Below are 22,197 nucleotides of genomic sequence, written 5' to 3'. Positions count from 1 at the left end.
ACCCTAATGCCAATGAAACCCTAACTTTAAGAATTAATCGGGCCACACACACGAGAATTACTTAATAACTTGATATATTAAATAATAATCATTGACAAATATTAATCTAAGCGATATTGGACTTAATGGATTAAGTCCTTAGAGGATTAAGTCCTTAATGGGTTAAGTAGGAAACACTTAACCCTAATTGTCATTTTATGTGAAACCCTAATTTCTCTTGGGTTTTGTGTCGGGCCTTTCCTTTGGGCTGTGTTAATTGGATTATTAATGGGCCATCCAACAATAATCATATGGATTAGAATATGTTGATGGGCTTAGGGTAAGGCCCATATGAGGGTGTAGGCCCAATTTGGAAAATTGGGCCATATGTTGGGCTTTGGTCCATTACTTGACTATTGAGCCTCTAGTGTGTGAGTTGGACTTTGAGCTTGGAACCCAATTATTAATGATGGGTTTTGAGCATTCTAACACTTCCTAAGTGTACATGAAACCCTAATAACCTTGAATCTATTATTTCTCTATATACATGCAAATTTCTTTTTCAAGGTTATTTCCTAACTAGCATGGCATGGGGAATTAATAAAATATAAAAATTAGTAGAAATACATACCTTGTTGTTGCTTGGATTCCTTCAAGACTTTATGAGCCTAGCACCGCAAATGTTGTGCCTCAAATGCTTCACACAACACCACAAAACTTGGAATAACTTGAGAGAATATTTCTTACACTCAAAAATCGGTTATGCCATCTCTAGTAACACTAGTACCGATTTTGCTAGCCAAAGGGTCCCTTTTATAGTGGTGTCACAATTAGGGTTTCATTAAGAAGACCCATAATTGTCATGACTCTTCATTTCTCATGACCCATGGGTTTGTAACTCCCATGGCCTATCCATGGAGCTCCAAATGGTTACATCCATAACCCATAAACCATGGATCATTAATCCACCATAAAAGAATTGATGATTGTCATAATCAACCCTATATATTTAATTAGTGTCAACTTGATCACCAAATTAATACTAGATTAATACTTGATCAATACTAATTAAATAATACTATTATTAATATATTAGAACTTATAATATATTAATAATCATAAGTGCCTTATTCTCCCATTTAGTCTATCCAAGTATTGCAATGACATGCAACCCAAATGGACCATGCCGGGTCGGGTCAAGTACATACCAAATCAAGTTATGGACTTAGACACTATATCCAACAGTCTCCCACTTGGATAAGTCTAATAACTATATTTGCAAATATGACTTCAAAATCCGACTAGCAATCGTAGCTCTTTCAAAGTCTCTCGGAACTGAGATGATGATGATACGCCATTTAAGATAAGTGATCATATAATCCTCTGTTCTCATGATATCAGTTGGACAAACACATGGAACATGGCCTTACTTATTGTCCAGCATTTGTTTCTCGATCTCTGATTTGTTTTGACATAGAACTAAATTGAACACATCAATTAGGTTCTGACCGAGCCCGGTACATAGTTCAAAACCAAATCATCGAGGGGCCCAAATATCGCTTCTATTTCTAGAAGGAACAGATAAACTTCGACTGATATGCTTGTACTAACTACTTGTTGAATTATTCACAAAGGCACGCTTTATAACATCGAGTTACCAATGCGTTTTCGTACAATCAATGAATAACCATCTCATAGTCAACAACTCATATCTCTAGGTTTGAAGATTTATATGATATTACCGTCTCACGATCACTCGAGATAAATTCCATGAAGTGATGCAAGTGAGCGTGGGTTGAATCCAATACTCAGCCCTTATGAGTAATCATGAATGTTGTAGCAACCATTGCATTGTCTAAAGCAATTTAGACAAGTCATATAAGCCAAATTCACGACAGTCTTGATTCATATCTACTTCCAACATATGACTGACTGTGGATGGTTTGAATAACTTAGTCATTCAGGAAGAATGACCTAGTTATTCTAGAAGTCAAAACATGCAAAGTGAAACACAAGAATAATACGTAATCCTATATGGCCCCAACACTTGGGTGTAAATAAAACAACTTTTATCTAAGCACCATATTGATTACTCATTATTTATGTTTCGATTTATCAACTTAATACTTGAATTAAAACAGTAGTCATGCCATGGTCCAAGCATGCACACTATGTTTTTCCAAACAACAATTATGCCATACTCCAAGTATGCATACTATGTTTACATATGGTCCTCTCTTTGTGAAATAGATCAATTGACAATATTCCAATGATTCTCATTTCACAATTCCAATCCTTGTTGTAAATGCAAGAATACCAAACTCTTGCAATTTACTGTAATCTGTTAGATGCTAAACTTATATGCAATGATCCCCTTGTAATGACTATGCACAGAAGTCAGAAAGACTTGGCAACAGACATTACAAAGTATTCCAATGGAAAACAATTCCATGGAAATGAAGTTTCAAATTCAAAGTACATTCCTTTGAACATCCTTCTGTGCATTAAGTTCTTTAATCTTACACAGATTCAAAGAGTAACTTCCACATATAGAAACAATTCCATATTCCCATTTTTACCATCACTTTTGAACGAGAGTTGCCTCTTTTCAAAATATGTCAATATGGTCCTAACTCTATACTTCCAATTGTCCATGAGTAACCAATATTTGGTAAACCTCAAATTGTCCTCGACAATTGCTTAATCATTTTAGTCATATCCAGTTCTAATCCCTTTTCCCTTCTTAATGCCCTAAGCATTAGGAAAATTTAGAATGAATGAATATTATAGTACATGCAATCGATCCTATATCCGAAGCGTATGGGACACGATTCATGCTATAAATTTTTTTTATTTGCCATGTTCTCACAATTCGAACTATGAAGAGGTATGCCGTAATCATAATCGAATTTTGAGAACGCAACATATATAGAAATTCCTTATGTTGAACAATTCCAACATAACATTCATATATATCCTTGACTAAAGTTGATAAAACTCAATCTAAGCTGGTAGAATTGGAATGAAGTATAAAATCCTCTCCCTTAATTATAGCAAACAACTTTTCAAAGCAAATTGAAACTTTTGTTTTCTATAATTAACATTGCTAACTTGCAATACTTAACATAATCACCATGCTCCCACTAGCATAATGATTACCAGCATAACACTTTATGCTCCCACTAGCTTTGACATGTACTCAGAAATCAACTGGACTTCTAGAAATCAATAATTTATTAACTTTCTTACCAAAGTTCATATTTTTGATACTATATTGCTTTGATAAGACTTTATCACAAAACATACACCTTTCCTTAGATAGCTCACATGTTTGTCTAGACCTTTTGCAATTCTCACTAGTTAGTGTGCCGGTTAACCACACACGCTCCACTAACTAGATGAGAATGCAAATATCATAACCGCTATCTACTTAAAACCTTCTTAGTGAAAGCGTTTCCTCACCATCATTTTCATGAATCGAAGAGAAACCTTATGACACTTAGATTTGATGGTGTATGTGTTCTTTTCCATGTGAATTTTGTCAAAAACATAATCACAAGACTAGGTTAGTGACACTTCCAAATTCATATAGACTGAACTTGTGCAATCTTAATTTCTTGCCACCCGGCAACACAAGGGCCAACCATTGCTTCCAGGTTGTTATGCAGACAGTCGAGAACTCTCAGAACTCCAATGCAAACCCAACCTTAAGTGGGATGAGCACAGAATATGTCAACACGATAGGTTACAAACCTCAAGTCGTGGGCTAGTGATTAACAAATCTCTTGATTAGTTCTTGAACCTATCTTAAGATCTTTTTAAGACTCCCACTGACCTCTTGACATATATGATTCTCTTTGTCAAGAACTATTCCTTGACAAAACAAATATTCAAGAGCTAGTGCGGATTCTTATCAAGTTAAACACTTCCCATAATTGGACTTAGTTGGTCTTTGTTTTATCCAAAACATCACAATTAATCAATCTCAAATGTACAAGAGTAGGACACATCTTACTCTACATTTGATAAGTGTTATAAACTTTCTAAAGATTATGTCACTCAATGGCTCAATCTTGGAGTATGACTCTAAGATTCGATTTTGATGTACGATTTATCTTTTGATTTAACCATTTCATCAGCTTATGATTCCTCTCCTTAGCCAGAACTAAGGTGTCCTTAGAGGATCAATTGTGATATGGTTTCATACTCACTAAGATAATCATAAAACAAAATACTCAAGTACTCTCCCATCTCTTCAGATTGGAGAAACTTTTATCTTTCTGCCATATTTTATTCTTCTTACTCATTTTGTCTATCATTGAAACTCTTCAATGATCCAAAATTATACTTAAACTTGTAAGTATAACCATATTTACTAAACTTTAGTAAATCATAATGAATAATCTTATCAACCTTTGTGGTGGACATGACCAACACACAACCAAGTGTACCCAATCTTTTAGTCCTTCACTTGACTCACATGTACATGTGAACAAGGAATTAATCTTAATTTTCCAAAGATGAAAACTTCTCATTCATCATACAATACAAGTTGCATGATTCCAAGTTTCTATCCAACTGAAACTTGGGTGATGAGAGCCTTTCCTTATTTGGTAAATTATGACACTACCACTAATGAAAGAATCAAATCCATTTACCCATATTGCTTAACAATGGAAACATATAAGCAACAACCTTTTTTCACAAAAGCCATTATAAGGATACTTAAAATAAATAAAATCAAAACCATTTTCTTTTATTTTTAAAACTTTGCGGAAAACTTATCCTTACAATCCATATGGAAAACTTGTTGTTATCTATTCCTAAGAAATATATCATAACTCTTAAGCAATAACTCAAAATTCTAATCACCGAACCATGCAATCGAAATCCATCTTCACGATCAGAATCAGCATATACTTCCTTTAAGTTTCTTCATTTTTCTTTGATTCTTAAAACATCAACATGTAACCCAGTCACATCATGCAATAAGAATCTCATAATAGAAACTTAATAGAGTTAGATAATGGAGTTTACCTGAAGTAGATTCAAACTTTTCACTTTACTATCCTTATGGACTTTTAGGTAAATTTGGCAGCTTCGCAACCAATGCCCTTCCTTTGGCAACAGAAACATATGGACTCTTTGGAAACGGTACACGGGACTATCACATACTTACCTTTCTCTTTACCATTTGGTCAACCGAGTTGACTATGGCCAATCCCTTTCAATTGGGAAGAGAAAGGTTTTCTGGACTTCCAATGTTACCATTGTCAATGTCCATGGAAGTTTGGGAAGTTGATCTTCCAATCAAATTTTTCTTTACCAATGTTCCAAATCATTGTTGATTTAGCATCATCAAGCAAATAGGTAAGATCATTAAGGGTCATGTCGTGATCTGTCATCAGGGAGTGACCAAGACAACAGCCAGCTACCTTAAGACTTCGACACCCGACTCTCCCGGCTTGTCAATATGTGACTTAATCTCCAAGACCTAAGCACATATAGACTTTATTTTTGCCAATAGGGATTGAGTGACTTAGAACTTATCATGTCTTGAAACTTGTGGGATAGGGAGATTTATTGGAGTAGGTGAAGGAAGTGAAGTATGATTTTCAGTCCCACCAATGCACAACAAAGGGATTGATCTTTCACCTTGGTTGCCATTTGGGATATCATCTTCATTAGGAAGCTTCTTCCTAAAGAATTGGTAAGACCATAGCTGTCTAAACTAGACATCTATAATGGGAGAAATTCAAGTTAGTTGATTTAAAGTCCTTAATATAACACCCAATATGAAATATTAAGGCTACGACCCAATAACCTATTTATAACTGGAAGAGGGATGCCGTAATCCAAATTATAAAATAGTTAAATGTAGGTAAATGACAATTTACCAATTTCCACCATGAAAAACGACATATAATTAAGTTTTAATTGGATTTGAAACTCCTAGATTTTTTGAGATACATTGAACTTTCAATGGCATGTTAGTATCTTGATTGTGCCCTCTCAAGTTTGTGGCTGGGATGCTGAGGATCACAAACAAGGTGTGAATAACCATACAATTTGACTTGGTACCTTCAACAGTATTACCTAATCGATGTGCCGGTTAACCACACATGCTCCACCGATCTATAATAAAGTCGAGTTACCCTTTTCCACTCTTACTAGTCCATGTTAGTGTGCCGGTTAACCACACACGCTCCACTAACGACTTGGTAAAGTACAAAGTGTAATTTTATGGGCTAGCACCAATTTCACATTTTCCTAAAGTAACTAAGATTGGGAATTTATAATGTATAGTTACTCTATAATTCATTATACTTTTAATGAGTATTTAAAGTCGTATCCAACCCGTTCGGCTAACGACCCTCCACCGATCAAGGAAGCGGTGGGTGAGAGTGGACACCCATTAAGTCACCATTTTATAGGCAACAACCTTATACCCCCCCCCCCTTATAGACCGGCTTCGTGAATGAGGTCTACTAACGGTAAGAATGACATATTCTTATACATATCTATATAATAAAATTATAATAATAGTATAAGTGTTGATTTTTAAGCATTTTAAAAATCTACGGTTTAATTTGGAATTAAAGTATTAAAGTGTAAGACTTTTCAAATTCCAAAACTTGAGGGCAAGAATTGAAACTATTCCAAGTCTCTTCAATTTGTAACTTATGAGTTTTAATGGTTCATAAAAATGAAGACTCTTCATTTTATGAAACCTCTTTAGTTCTTTAATCACAATTTAAAGAAGTGACTTTTGGTTATCCATAACTTGAGGACAAGTTATGAACACCATCATTGTCATTAAGATCATGAAATAAACACACATGGAGGTGACACATAATTCCTATGATCTTCTAAGAAACTCATAAGAACACAAATTCATGTCCAGCAATTTCTAGAATCATATTAACATATACAATGCTTGAAAATTGATAAAAGTCATGCAAAAATGGGTTAACATAATCATTATCATTTTGAAAAACAGATTTTACAAGTCCAAAACATATTGGGATAATGATTTTAATCCATTTCTAGCAACAAAACACGAAAAGCTGCCCAGCACGCTCCTACTCGTCGAGTGCATGATCCTACTCGACGAGTAGGATGAATTTGTTCATGGACTCGGCGAGTCCTCCCCACGAACTCGGCGAGTCCAGTCGTCAGTGAGCAGATTTTTCAATTTTCAAGCAGTTTTGCATCAAGTATACTGAAAACAATCCTAGGCTCTGATACCACTGATGGGTTTTGAGCATTCTAACACTTCCTAAGTGTACATGCAACCCTAATAACCTTGAATCTATGTTTTCTCTATATACATGCAAATTTCTTTTTCAAGGTAATTTCCTAACTAGCATGGCATGGGGAATAAATAAAATATAAAAACTAGTAGAAATACATACCTTGTTGTTGCTTGGATTCCTTCAAGACTTTATGAGCCTAGCACCCCAAATGTTGTGCCTCAAATGCTTCACATAACACCACAAAACTTGGAATAACTTGAGAGAATATTTCTTACACTCAAAAATCGGTTATGCCCTCTCTAGTAACACTAGTACCGATTTTGCTAGCCAAAGGGTCCCTTTTATAGTGGTGTCACAATTAGGATTTCATTAAGAAGACCCATAATTGTCATGACTCTTCATTTCTCATGACCCATGGGTTAGTAACTCCCATGGCCTATCTATGGAGCTCCGAATGGTTACATCCATAACCCATAAACCATGGATCATTAATCCACCATAAAAGAATTGATGATTGTCATAATCAACCCTATATATTTAATTAGTGTCAACTTGATCACCAAAATAATACTAGATTAATACTTGATCAATACTAATTAAATAATACTATTATTAATATATTAGAACTTATAATATATTAATAATCATAAGTGCCTTATTCTCTCATTTAGTCTATCCAAGTATTGCAATGCCATGCAACCCAAATGGACCATGCCGGGTCGGGTCAAGTACATACCAAATAAAGTTATGTACTTAGACACTATATCCAATAATTAATTGGTGTTGTTTGATAATTGACAGTTCGGGAATCTATCAACCAGCAGCTGGAGTTATATCTACGGGACTTCAGCAGTGCCAGGTGAGTTATCCTCACTATACTAAGGGGTCTAAGGCACCAAGGCCGGCCCATTGGATTCGATATCTTAGTAGTTACTAATATGTTGAGTTTGAGTTAGTAATGTATGCCAGTTGAGTTAGTAATGTATGCCAGTTGTTATCTTAGTAGTTACTAATATGTTGAGTTTGAGTTAGTAACCTATGATACTAATTGATTACCTGTATATGCACTTATCTATTATATGTCGACATGTTACGTGGGATGGGTTGAGGTTGTACTGCTCCGTGCGGTAGCCAACAAACCCTAGAGTATTCCAGATATGAGCTGAGGGCCCGGTAGGCATTCCAGACTCATACTAAGGACTCGAGAGTATTCCAGATATGAGCTGAGGGCCCGATAGGCATTCCAGACTCATACTACGGACTCGAGAGCATTCCACATACGATCTGAGGACCCTTTAGGCGTTCCAGACTTGTACTGTGGGCTCGGGAGCATTCCAGTTACGGGCTAAGGGAGACTCGTACTGTGGGCTTGTGGGTATTACAGTCTGTAGGGATATGGACCCGTTATGTGCTATTCTGTTCAGTTTGTTATGATACGCTATTGTTGACGTTGCTATGTGGACTGTATGTGTATCGGTATTTTAGGGGTAAGTCACTAAGCCTTCGAGCTTACATTTTATCGTTTATTGTTTCAGGTATTTTTGATGAACATGGGAAGGCAAAGGCGTGATCGTGCACCTCCTCATATTTTCATGTTTGATTCTGGGGATACTCTAATGCTTAAACTATCTTGAAAACAAATTGTAATAACTTAATGGTTTTAATTGTTTTAAAAAGTTTTAAATTGGCTTGAATTTTACGGGTGTTACAGAGTTAGTTGTGAGTGTTGTTTGAGAATTTTTGGTTGTTGGGTCTCACTGGAAGTTGGGTCTTCAGTTGTAGGGAAAAAGAGAGTCATTCAATTGAGTAATTTCAAATTATTGTTTGTTGGTAGTTGTGGGTTTCCACATAGTCTCTCGAGTTTTTTTGAGTAAGATATTTTGACTTGAAATGGTTAAAGGGAGTGTGGGATATGTTGATATGGTTGTGTTTCACAACAACAACTATCACTCCAGTAGTGGTGAGACACCATTTGATCTTCTCTATAGTAGGAAGTGTCGTACCCCAGTTTGTTGGGGAGAGGTTGGTCACATAGTTATGAGAAGGACTGAGGTAGCCCTTCAGATGACAGAGCTCATTCATCAGATTAGGCAGAGACTTCAAACAGCTCAGAGTCAGCAGAAGAGTTATGTGAACAAGCGTTGATCCGAGTTGGAGTTCCAGGCCGGCGACGTGGTTCTGCTGAAGGTATCACCATGGAAGGATGTAATACGCTTTAGGAGGAGGGGAAAGTTGGGGCCCCAGTATATTGGGCTATTTTGGGTGATTTCCAAGGTTGGCAGAGTAGCTTATAAATTGGATTTTCCTGACGAACTCAGTCAGATTCACAACACCTTCCATGTATCTCAGCTTTGGAAGTGTGTCGATGATGATTCAGTAGTTGTTCCTATGGATGATATTCAGGTTGATGACCGCCTGAACTATGTTGACAGACCAATGGAGATTTTAGATCAAAAGGTGAAGGCCTTGCGCAAAAAGGTATGACCTTGGTCAAGGTTTAGTGGAAACATCAGAAGGGTTCTGAATGGATGTAGGAACCTGAGTCAGAGATGTGGGAGTATTACCCTAACTTGTTCATAGCAGCGGACTTCAAGGACAAAGTCTAGTTCAAGTGGGGGAGAATTTTAACATCTCGATATTGAGGTATTTTCATTTTTAAACCTAATTATGAGAATTTATTTCATTTTAAACCTTAGATGTGAATTAATTGCTAAACTGGACCTAAATGGCATTCTCATAATTTTTCGGAGCTCGGCATGAACGTTAGGCATTTCCTAGGAATGTTGTGTGTTCTCTTGGAACGTTGTGCGTAAGTTTCTGGAGTTCGAACCCAAAATTTTAGGGTTTGGACCCTATTTAAGCATCCTTAAGTTCCAAACCTACCTTCTTTCATCAGCCTCCAACCCACCTTCATCCCTAAGCAAACCCTAATCCATTTTTAGAGCGTTCTTGAGCATTTTTTTTTTTGTTTTGGTAACCTTGAAGGAGAGAGGAAGTAGAGAAGATCATCTTGGAGGAGTGGGAATCTTTAGATCCAGAATAGCAACATCATTTGGCATCATTTGGAGGTAAAAATCTCTTAACTTGATTAAGAGTTGTTTAGATCTTATTTAGTTATGAAATGGTGTCCTTTTGGTCCTATAAGCTTGGTATTATGAGTATGGATTAGTCTAATCCATATAATTTGTCCTTTCAGATATTTTGGAGCATCTAAAAGCATAAAGATGTGATCTTGGTTGCTAGTTTTCTTCCATGCTTGAGTTACAAGGTCTTAATGGGTTAAGTGGTTAGTGTTTTTGTGTTTGGGCACTTAATGGCCATGAAAGACCATAAAGTTGGAAACTTTATGATTAAGAACGTTATGTTAAGGCTAGATCTGGAATATGGGAAAAAGAGATTGAGGATTAAGCTCTTAATAAGAAGGAAAATGACTTAGTCACGAACGATGGGCGTTCGTAGTCAGCCATCACGTTTCTGGTCAAACACGTGTACGCCAAGCATACAAGCTGAGTACGTTTGGTGTACTCAGTTGTCTTGAACATGTTTGACTTTTGAATTTGGCCTAGATTGACCAAGTTTGATCTAAGGGTGTTTTGGGCATTTTGAATTGTATTTGAGATTGGTCGCTATTTGATGAATAGGTGATGAGTAGAGCCGATATTCAGAGCAGATATTTATTCATCTACTGTTCAGAGTGAGAGGTGAGTTCTCCTTACTCTACTTGTGGGTCGAAGGCACCAATGTTGGCCCACTAGGTTACGTCTTCTGGTTTATAAGATGGTGTTATCCTAATTAGATGATTGGTTTGTAGATCTGTATTATTACTTGTGTTTGTTGGATATGTGTTTTATGTTTACCTATTACATATGTCGACATATTGTGATTGGGTTTAGGTGGTCATCCTTTGTGCTGAAGGTCAAGATACTCGAGGCAGTTCGAATAAGTTGTAGTCCCTGCAAGGCGGTCCAGTCATGCCGAAGGCCCATAGAGCGGTCCAGATAGGATGTAGGCCATGTGAGGTGGTCCAATCTAGCTAAAGGCTCATGTTTGCATGCTTTTGTTTGTTATGTTGTGTGTTGGTACTTTGAGGGAACTCGCTAAGATTTGGATTACGGTTTCAGTTTATTGTTTTGGGTACTTCAAAGGATTGTGGGAAAACAAAGGCATGATCATGCACATCTTCCTGTTTTTACGACATTGGGTCTTGGGATACTCTGATTATGATTATACTTTTGAAACAATGGTTTTGTAAACACTTTAGGGTTAATGGGTCGTTTTTGAAAATTTTAAATTTCAATGATTTTTTGGATGTTACACATTAATATTAGAATTGGACCATGTTTAGATATATACATGAATGATATGCAAGACAAGAATGTAGCCCCTGAAAATTTTAAGAAATACCAGGATGTAGCCCCTAGCAAATTGTATAGTGCCAAATGTGTGAATGGATGATATGTATGATTAGTATGTGTGTTGTATTCATGTTGAAAGCAAAGTTAGCAGATCGGCGCTAGAGCCGAGAACCTTTTTTATATGCATTGTACGTATAGTGGAATATGTGGTATACTGGGGAACTAACTAAGCTTTATGCTTACAGTTTGTGGATTAAATTTGTTGTTGGTTGTTTGTGAGAAGAGCTCGACGGGACTAAACCTCATCAAAGACATTGGTTTTTGCTTTTTGCAATTTAACTCTGTTAAACTTATGGAATCTAAAACAAATGAATGCCACTTAATTATTTTATGTAAATGGTTTTAATTGATTAACTTATTTTGAATGGAAAAATCTCTTTTTTAATTTGGGTATGTTACAACGATGTTATACCAAGAGCTTAATATTCCAATGGTTAAATGGTGTCAAGAAATATCTTAAACAAACATGTATGTGAATTATATAGGTTGAACTCATCAGGTTTTCAAACATGTGTTAAGTTGTCCACGAATAACCTCTAGGGAAGGGTAGAATAGGATTAGTATGCTTGAACGTGATAGACCCTTCAAGGAAAGTGGTCAAGGTCAGGATGATCATGTTAGGGTATGATTTCTAAGTGTTTATAAAAATGGGTTCCCATTCTGGTGAGGTTTAACGTTTGAGTATTTTTGAGATTATGGTGTTGGGATTTCCAATTTCCATGGCTTCGCAAGGTGAGTGAATGAATCGTCAGTGGTAGTTATCGAATGCTATGACGGTTCAGCTTATTTTGGTTTGAGAGGCGACATTGCTGAGATTCTATGTGGTCTCGAGAACTCCTTTACTTTTACGCCAATTTAGTGATTAATTTTGGGAAAAGCATAAGGATTTGCTTTTATGAAATGTATTCTACTGTATAGCCAAGACAAATTTTAAGGATGAAATACAGTTAAGTGGGGGGAGAATTGTAACATCCATTTTCGGGATGTTTCTTATTTCGGGTTAACAGACCGTTATTTCATCAAGTAAAGGCCTCGGGATTTTAAGGATGAGGTTTGGACCTTAAAGGATTGAGATTTGGGGCTAAATATTCAAGGCTTGTGATTTAAAGGGTTAGTTTTGGGGATGAAAACTTTTTGGGCTTAAGCGGATTGGGCCTTGCTGGACCAAGCCAATCACAACATGACCCTTAGGGATTCACGGCACGAATCTTGGGCAGGCTAAACCTACTTTTTTCAGGTTTTAATCCTATATTTAAAGGAACCATATTTGTATTTTAGATCATTTGCAGCCTTAATAACATCACATAGGTCGTTGGGAGCAAACCCTAGCCTCCATATTGTCCCTCTACCATTTCTAATCAACTTTTGAGCCTCTTTTGCTTGTTGATGCACTTTGAAGGAGAAAAAATTGTATTTTTGAACCAAGAAAGCATTAAACAAGCCATATCCAACCTCTTGAGTACCTTTTGGACCATTGTAAGTCTTTAAGTTTGAACATTTGTGAGTTATTAGGTCTAGATCTTTGGTTTTATGTATGTTTTTATCTCTTGGTTGTTGTTTGGTTGGAGTTTGAAGAACTCTAGTCTTAAAAGTTGTATTCTTATGGATTCTGGAATCTAGACTCTTTGTGATAAGAAGATGAGAGGTTCATCTTGTTGTTTGATCCACGTATGAGTTTAAGACCTCTTTAGTCTTATTTTGAACTAGACTTTGATTTATGGGGTTAAGGACATGCAAATGGATAAAGTTGGAAAGTTTATCCATTAAGACTTCATTTTTGCTTAATCTGGAGGCTTGAAGCTTGGATCTTAAAAGATTAAGACCTTGGGTTGAAATTTGCTGAAATGTCAAAATCATGTCGCAATATAGAGCTAATAACGCTGCGACTTCTAAAGCCGATCGCGGCTATTTTTTGACTACCTGTTAGCACCGCAACCCTAGGGTGATGGTTGCATGACGATGTGGACAGTTGACTTTTTTACCAAGTTTGACTTTTGGTCAACTGTGTTAGGTTTGGGTCTTGGAAGAGCAAAACGGACTTTTATCCATAAAATAGCTTTATTTTGACATATACTTGATAAGGAAGTGTAGACAAATGTTTTTACCTTAATTATTAAATTAGGGTTATGTATTGTGTAGTTATTTGAGGAAGAAATGATGCTACTAGCTTGAGTTCTGGCTTTCATATATCTTCAATTCAACTGAGTTTTCATAAACTTACTTATTATGTGGACTTTGTGTTATACGTCAACTAACTATAAATAGATCTCTCATAGGGAATCTAGTAGGATTAAAAGGATTCATGACCATTATAAACCTATCAGAGTGAAGTGGTCAATATTTCCATGATAGACCTATCAAATGGAAGTAGACAATATTTGGTCGACTATAGATAGACCTCTCGTATGGAATCTAGTTGACTGGGGTTATGTGTGTTGGCATGTGTTTTATGTTCAGTTATATGTGATCATTATTTGATGTATGTGTATGATGAGACATGCATATGATATGTATCTAAGCATTATGCTTACAATTTCTATTTCGTGTTTTTAGTTGTTGGTCCTTTCTGGCTTGAAGGAAAGAAGTTGGCTTAACTGAGATATCTGAACATTCTCGGAGGAGCATCACATCTAGTTTATCCATTCTATGTTACTTATGGGTTTCAAAATAAAACTCAGCTTCCGCATTTTTGTTGTGATTACGTTGATGTGACTTAAAAGATAATTTTATGGTTTGCTAATGATGATGAATGAAACTTTTTAGTAAATCATATACTTTGATTTTTAAAAATTTTGTGGTTGGATTTTTGGTATGTTCCACTCTTTCTCAAATATTTATTTTTTTGACGAAATACAAGCATGTTTTGGAAATAGTTTGAGACATCCTTTTTATGCATTCATATTAGGATTATGTTTAATTGAGAGATCACATGACTTGAGATCCCTTATTTGTTTGATTTGGTGAGTACAAAATTAGAAATTTCTCACATGCAAAAGTCTGGCTTGCTACCTCTTTTGTGGAATTGTGTGATAGCCCACATTTCCCAATTTGTTAGAGGAATGTATGATACCCCAAACAGACTTCGGACCTCATATGAAAGAGTTATGAAGATTAAAGTTGGGTCTTTTTTCATATTTTTAACTAGAGAGCCTATTTTGTACCTAAAAAATTATGTCTTCCTGTCACCTAAAGTTGAAGTATGATATGTCCATTGATAGCCCTTACTAAATTGAACATAATGAAGAAAAATGCACCCTAAATGGAGTTTGTATTGAAAGAGTTACTGAGGTTCAAAGTTAGACAAAAAACTAGATTTTCCCAAGTGTAATCTATGAAAATCTATCTATATTTCGCATCCAATGGCCAAAACAAGGTTGTTTTGACAAAAAAAAAACAGAGATAACAAAGATTTTTGCAGATGGTCATCTGCGAAAGTTGTGGTTATTATTTATTTCTCATTTTTTGTGACTATTTGACGGTGGAAAGTTTTAAAAAATGTTTATTATAATGTGTAATTAGTAACTTGTGGAAAAGATAGTAAAAGTTTATAATGTACAACCAGGCCCGACTCTAAGGGTGTGCAACGTGTGCAACCGCACATGGCCCGAAAAAATAGGGCTCAGTTTTTAGCCAATGTATACCATTATTATATATTATATTTCATTTTACGTAAAAAAACACATAACAAAGTATTTGTAGTTCAGCTACCTCCTTGAGGCGTCTTTTTCTATCTCCTCCCAAACGCCTAGGGTTCGATTCTCATCTGCTCCCTTGCTTCTAACTTTTAACTAAATCGTTTCATATATATATATATATATATATATATATATATATATATATATATATATATATATATATATATATATATACACACACGTTTACTTAAAACTTCTACTTACTATCCTGGAACTTAGCCGGTTAAAAGACTTACATGTTGTAGGCTCCATCATGAAATGACCAGGGTTCGAACCTCTAGCACCATCCCTTTTGATATGATATTTAACGAATCATTATTCTTATATTAAGGGCCTATTTCTTACTTTTTATCCTAGAGCCTTCAAAATCAACGGACTCTTAACAACTATCCCAAATAGCTTATATATTAGGTTCTCAAATAATATATATATATATATATATATATATATATATATATATATATATATATATATATATATATATACACTAGTTGTCAAACCCGTATATTATACAGGTTTATTAAAACAAAATGTTAAATACAAACAATTAAACGTAAAATTTGAAATACGTAAAACTTATGACAAAAAAAAACATGCAAAAAAATAAATTAAATTTATGTGTGTAGTTATCAAACCGTTTAATAAACATGTTAGTTATAACAATATGTTAAATACAAAGGTTTAAACTGTAATTTATTTAAAATTGAAATTGAAGTTTTGAAATTTAAAATTTAAAATTAATATAGTTATTATGGTATCTTTTATTTGTAGAAACTAAATAAATGATATATTGAAAAATAAAAAATAGAATAAATGACAAATGGAAAATAAATATCTCAAAATTATGACAAAATGACATGTGGCATAATGCATTAGAGAATGATATGTGGCAAAATTATTTTCATTTATTAGGAGTATATATATATATATATAATATATATATATATATATATATATATATATATATATATATATATATATAAGAAAAGAAATAGGCTTATAAGTTTTAACTTAGCTATGCGCCAAAGATAGCCTAGTAAAATCTAAGATCGGAGGAAAGGTTTATGCCAAAAGATTGATCCTAATTTCTAATAGATTAATATGTTGCCTTAATTGTTCATTTTCCATTGAACCTAACCCTATATATATATATATATATATATATATATATATATATATATATATATATATATATATATATATATATATATATATAGGGGAGAGTTCAATTGAGAAAAAAAAAGGTTGAAAATGGGGGAATCATTCTCAGCTACTCATTTATTTTTTCCGCAAAAGCTATCGTCGTACCAGCGGAAATGGAAAAAAAAATAGACATGTATTTTCCAACAAAACATATTTCTTAAACTATGCTAATCATTACCTTAATATATAAAAAAACATAGTCTTTTTCGTTTTTTTTTAATTTTTAAGAAGCTAATTTTATCGAAAACTTATTTTAAATATACCAAAATTCATGATTTTTTATTCTCTATAAATAGACATCCATATTGATATAGTTTTAAAATAAAATAAAATAAAATTTTATATTTTCAGCTATCGTTATTCATATGTGAATAAAAATGAATCAAGTTTTTTTCTACAGTACATTCGTTATTCACTTATGAATAAAAACTATGATTAATTTTTTTTTACATTTTAAGTATCATTCATATATGAATATAGCATATACTAAACATAGTATATTCATATTTAAATATTAGACGATTCATTTACTTGTGAATATTACATAGTATATTCACTTGTGAATATTAGATGGTATATATACTTATGAATATTAGATAATATTTTCAATCTGAATATTACATAATATTACATGGTATATCACATGTGAATAATGCATAGTATATTCACTTATGAATATTAGATGATATATTCACCTATGAATATTACCCAGTATATTCACATATGAATATTACAATGTGTTTTCACAAATATATATAATTTTTATATATTATTCACATATGAATAACATCTAGACTTGCATATTCGTTTTTTTGTTTTAATAAGCATATACTGATTCAAGCGAGAAAACAAATTCATATATGAATATAACGTGGTAATTTAGTTTTTGCATTTCATCAAACAATTGGAGTACATACAAGTTAACTATTTTAAAAATGTTAAAAACATCAAGTTATCAATTCCAAATCATCATATACCTCCGATTTCAACTTCAGATGCGACACTTATGTCTGATCGATTTCTCATTTTGATTTTGATTTCCGAAAATCAGATTGGGAACCTGTGAGTATCGATTATGAGTCCTTCAATGTCGATCGTGACTGCGAGTCACGAACTCCGATTCCAATTTCATGAACAGCAAAGAAATTCCGATTCCAACTGATTTCGTTTACGAATCTGGGAAATTCCAGTTCCAAACTTTAACAAATCCATGAAATTGATGAATTTGGATTGCGAATTTGTCTTGAACGACGAACCTCCCATCTAAGGATATTGATGATTGATTAGCATTGGATGACATTGATGATGGTTTAGTTGAAGAAATTTGGATGATTGTTGAAGGTTGGAGGAGAAATTTTGAGGATGAACGAACTGTTATCGAAATCTCTATAGTTACGTATTTGACATCGAAGGTTATTAACATATTTACAAGTTTGTCACCGTGTTTTTTTATGCTTATATAAATGAGTGGCTGAGAATGATTCCCCCATTCTCAACCTTTTTTATTTTCTCAATTGAACCCACCTCTCTCTCTCTCTCTCTCTCTCTCTCTCTCTCTCTATATATATATATATATATATATATATATATATATATATATATATATATATATATAGGAATGAGTTCTATGGAAAACAAATAACTATGGCAACATCTACCGGAACCAATAATCAAATGACATGTGTCCATTTCTTTCTTCACAAGTAATGTATTGTAGAAGTTATTGTAGAAGTGATGTGTTTTCATGTTTTCATTGGTTCAAATATGTGTTGCCCTAATGATTTATTTTTCATATTACTCTTCCCTATATATATATATATATATATATATATATATATATATATATATATATATATATATATATATATATATATATATATATATATATATATATATATATATATATATATATATATATATATATTCCATCCACCTCCAAACTCCAATCTATTGCCAGGCAATTATACATCTTAAAAATTAGGCCTACGGCTTAGTAGTCCTGGCATGTGACCTTCTGAAAACTCTGCTGCAAATATCACCAACTACAATTAATTATATCTCGTTTTTATATTATGAAATGATTCCTCCATACCAAGTAATATGAGCTTTATTTGGAATTGTTTAATAAAATACAAATTCCTTTTTGAGAAATGACACATATTTAATTTTCAATTTCATGTGCGGGTAAATAAACCTCGACTACAGTTGCTCAAACTCATAAATGAATACATACTGTATTTTTTATAATATGGCATTTTCTTGGAAAAGAAGTTGATTAACAAAGCTATAAATATATGTTTCAAATCGTCTAAAGCACAGCTCCACATTCCTATCCGATTTCAAAAAGAAACTACATATACACTCGTTTTCCTCCAATTAATCTTCTACACATGGGTCTTATTCGATTGCCTTCTTTAGTTTCCAATGTAAAATGCTTTGGCAGATCGATCTCTCTTCGTGACACAAGTTATCAAAATGATGTGCCAAAAGGTCATCTTGCGGTGTACGTTGGTGAAACCCAGAAGAGGCGGTTTGTTGTCCCAATATCTTACTTGGATCAACCGATGTTTCAAGTTTTGTTGCGTCAATCGGAGGAAGAATTTGGGTTTGACCACCCAATGGGAGGTCTAACCATCTCCTGCAAAGAAGATGAATTTGTCAAGCTTACCAACCTGTTGGAAACTTCATGATAGTTTTTTCTCGAATTTTTTTTCTTTTTTTTTTTAATTCCTGTAGAATCGGTGGTAAACTTAACTATAATACCCATGCACGTTTGGGTAAACACATGTATATCTTGAAATCTTTTACAGATTTTTGTAATGTAAAAGAGAGATTATATATACATTATTTGTTATTGTAATTCATATGCAGAAATATTTGTGACGGGTAGAGCATTGGGATTCTAGATCCACAATTGCATGGGTCATACGGAAAGTGAAGCCTTGTGAGACCTAGTAATTCATCCCAACAAATGTCAGTTTTGAACACATAGCATGTCGCTATACTAACCCTGAAATCGATCTGTAAATACCAAATGAAAGTATGACCACTTGTTGCGATGATGAAAATCAAGATGTCATGAGCTTGCATAATCATCAAGATATCAATACCCTGAATAGTGAATACTAACTAAAACAATTTTTGTATTGAAACAATAAATTATCCTATTCCTAATATAATCTTAAACATTATTCTTAGTGTGACTTGAACCATGACCTTTCATTTGAAAGAGTCACTCCTTACCTAATTAACAACCAACCTAATTAACAACCAACGGAAACAAAGATTACATATCTTCATACTATGGCAAAAAGACAAAGATCGCTAAAAGTACGCAGCTTCAAATTACCAATAACTAGAAACGACAAAACTGATAAGACTAATCTATGTCTCGAAATTTTATGCGACATTTCATATGACTTAAAGTCGGTACGTAATATGTCGCCCATTTCCAATTGCTCTCCACACCGACTTGCATGACATGACATGGAGTCGGCAATTGCAAATCGAGTACCAATGTAGGGTCTATATGATGAGCTTTTGGTATATGTGTCTTAAAATGAATACCAGATTTTCACTTGTGCAACATTCTTAATTTGTGATTTTATTTTTCAGTTTTATCTTTAGTAAAATGAAATTGTTGAATTTCATCAAGCATTAGGCACCGGCTTATGTAATCATTTTCAGTTATATAGAGATAATTATTTTATAATCTATGGTTGGATCTGCCAAAACTTGAATCCCATCTTTTACAAGGAAGCCTCCTTGTAAGCTTGAAAACGGACTAATTAGTTTCAGTTAATTAAAAATATATATAGGGAACTTTGTTCCCATGACGGAGGAAGTATATATGAACCAACTTTTTTAATTATTTTGCTAATTTTGATGTGTGAGGATAAAGATACCTTCGACGTATAATTGCTTGCTCCAATGATTAGTCTTCTATCCGAGCTATACGCGTTTGTTTATTTTTATTTTAGATTTCTTTCTATTAAAGATTTGATTACAGTTGAATATGCTGAAAAGTAGCATATATCTTGATGAGCAAAGCCACGTAAGGCTCGTCCTTTCCAGCACATGTAATCTTCTATGCATGCTGCCGCGAACCCTTCTGAAAGTCTGAAACTACAAGTCTTCTATCCCATCTCTAGAAATCTACTTGGCAATCGTGTTCTTCAAGAACTTATGCATCTTAAAAGAAATTTCTCACTCTTCTACACGGGTCTTATGGGATTGTCTTCGTCGCGGGTTTCTGGTTAGAAAAGTTTCAACAGATCGAAATGTTATAGAATAAATCAACTATTAATACGTGGGAAAGCACAATAGAACAACCACAAAAACACAACCATATTAAATATTAAAAATAAAAAATAAAAAATAAAAAATAAAAACTGTATAAATTGATCTCTTGTAATTAAATGGGTTACAATTAGGGTCGTTAAAATTGTATCACGGAAAATCAACCAATCGAATTAAAAAAGTTGGTAGCTAATATATTTAATAGTCAACATGTTTGGTCGGTAGTACCATACCAATTAAACAATTTTGGTATTGTAATTGTACAAAATTTGAATACCATGATAAAACCGTACCAACCGATTCATATACACATACACATAGAATTGTATATTTCAATTGTTAATTTTGTTTAGTGTTTTCGGTTTTAAGAACATTATGTAAGTTATTTGGACACATTAATCAATAGTTAATTACCATGTTAAAACAAAAAAAAATTAAAACTTTAAATTAGGGTTCCTTTAATAGAATTCTTTTGTAAATTAAAAAAACTAGGCAACTAATTTTTTTAATAAATGTCAAAATTACGTGATGTCTTTATTTGTTTTTAAAATGTTAAAATAGAAAATTAAATAAGCTAGTATATACTACTACCATTTTGTATCAACCAAACTTGTTGGTAGCCAAATATATTGGTACCAATTATACTTTGTACGGTACTGGTAGCAAATTTTTTATACTTGGTACGGTATATGTTTTATGGAATATATATATATATATATATATATATATATATATATATATATATATATATATATATATATATATACCGTACCACTTCCACCCCTAGTTACAATGCCTAACAGTTCTATATGAAACAGGAAAAAGAGATAAAAATAAAAATAACATCTAATATCACCATATGTTGGTGATATTACTGTCATCAGACATTTTGGGTAAATGAAACTAACATATGAACTAATGGGGCTTATTATTTGTACTGTATATTATATGTTCGGTGAATACGGAGTGCATGCATATATTATTGGAAACCTTTTAATTTTCCTTATTCACCGTCAATCGTATATAGTCTTTCTTTTTTTATTCCTTAATTATTGGTCTTTCCTTGATTCAAGGCTGTAACAATTGTATAAGTAAACTTCCTTTTGATAATGAAATTAAGCTTTTGGTATCAATCTCTTTATGGTATCAAAGCGTTCGATCCAGAAACTAAAGAAAAGAAAATTCTAATCGACCTCTATGGCCGGCGACGATGCAACCAAAACCCACAACCAGAATGAGAAGGAGATCATCGATCACAACTCACCTCTCTACCTACATGCTTCCGACTACCCAAAACAGATGCACGTGAATGAAGTGCTGACCGACAAGAACTACAACGATTGGGAACAA

At 33.6% G+C, this 22,197-nt stretch overlaps 1 pseudogene; it reads left to right on the top strand.

The window, feature by feature from the left end:
• Nucleotides 1-18,890: 18,890 nt before the first annotated feature.
• On the top strand, nt 18,891-19,238 carry LOC145067796 (auxin-responsive protein SAUR21 pseudogene; annotated as a pseudogene).
• The last annotated feature ends 2,959 nt before the right edge of the window (nt 19,239-22,197 follow it).

This window comes from Lactuca serriola, chromosome 8 (genome assembly GCF_051521515.1).
Source record: "Lactuca serriola cultivar US96UC23 chromosome 8, Lser_US96UC23_V15, whole genome shotgun sequence".
NCBI lineage: Eukaryota > Viridiplantae > Streptophyta > Magnoliopsida > Asterales > Asteraceae > Lactuca > Lactuca serriola.
This window is presented reverse-complemented; position numbering and strand designations above follow the sequence as displayed.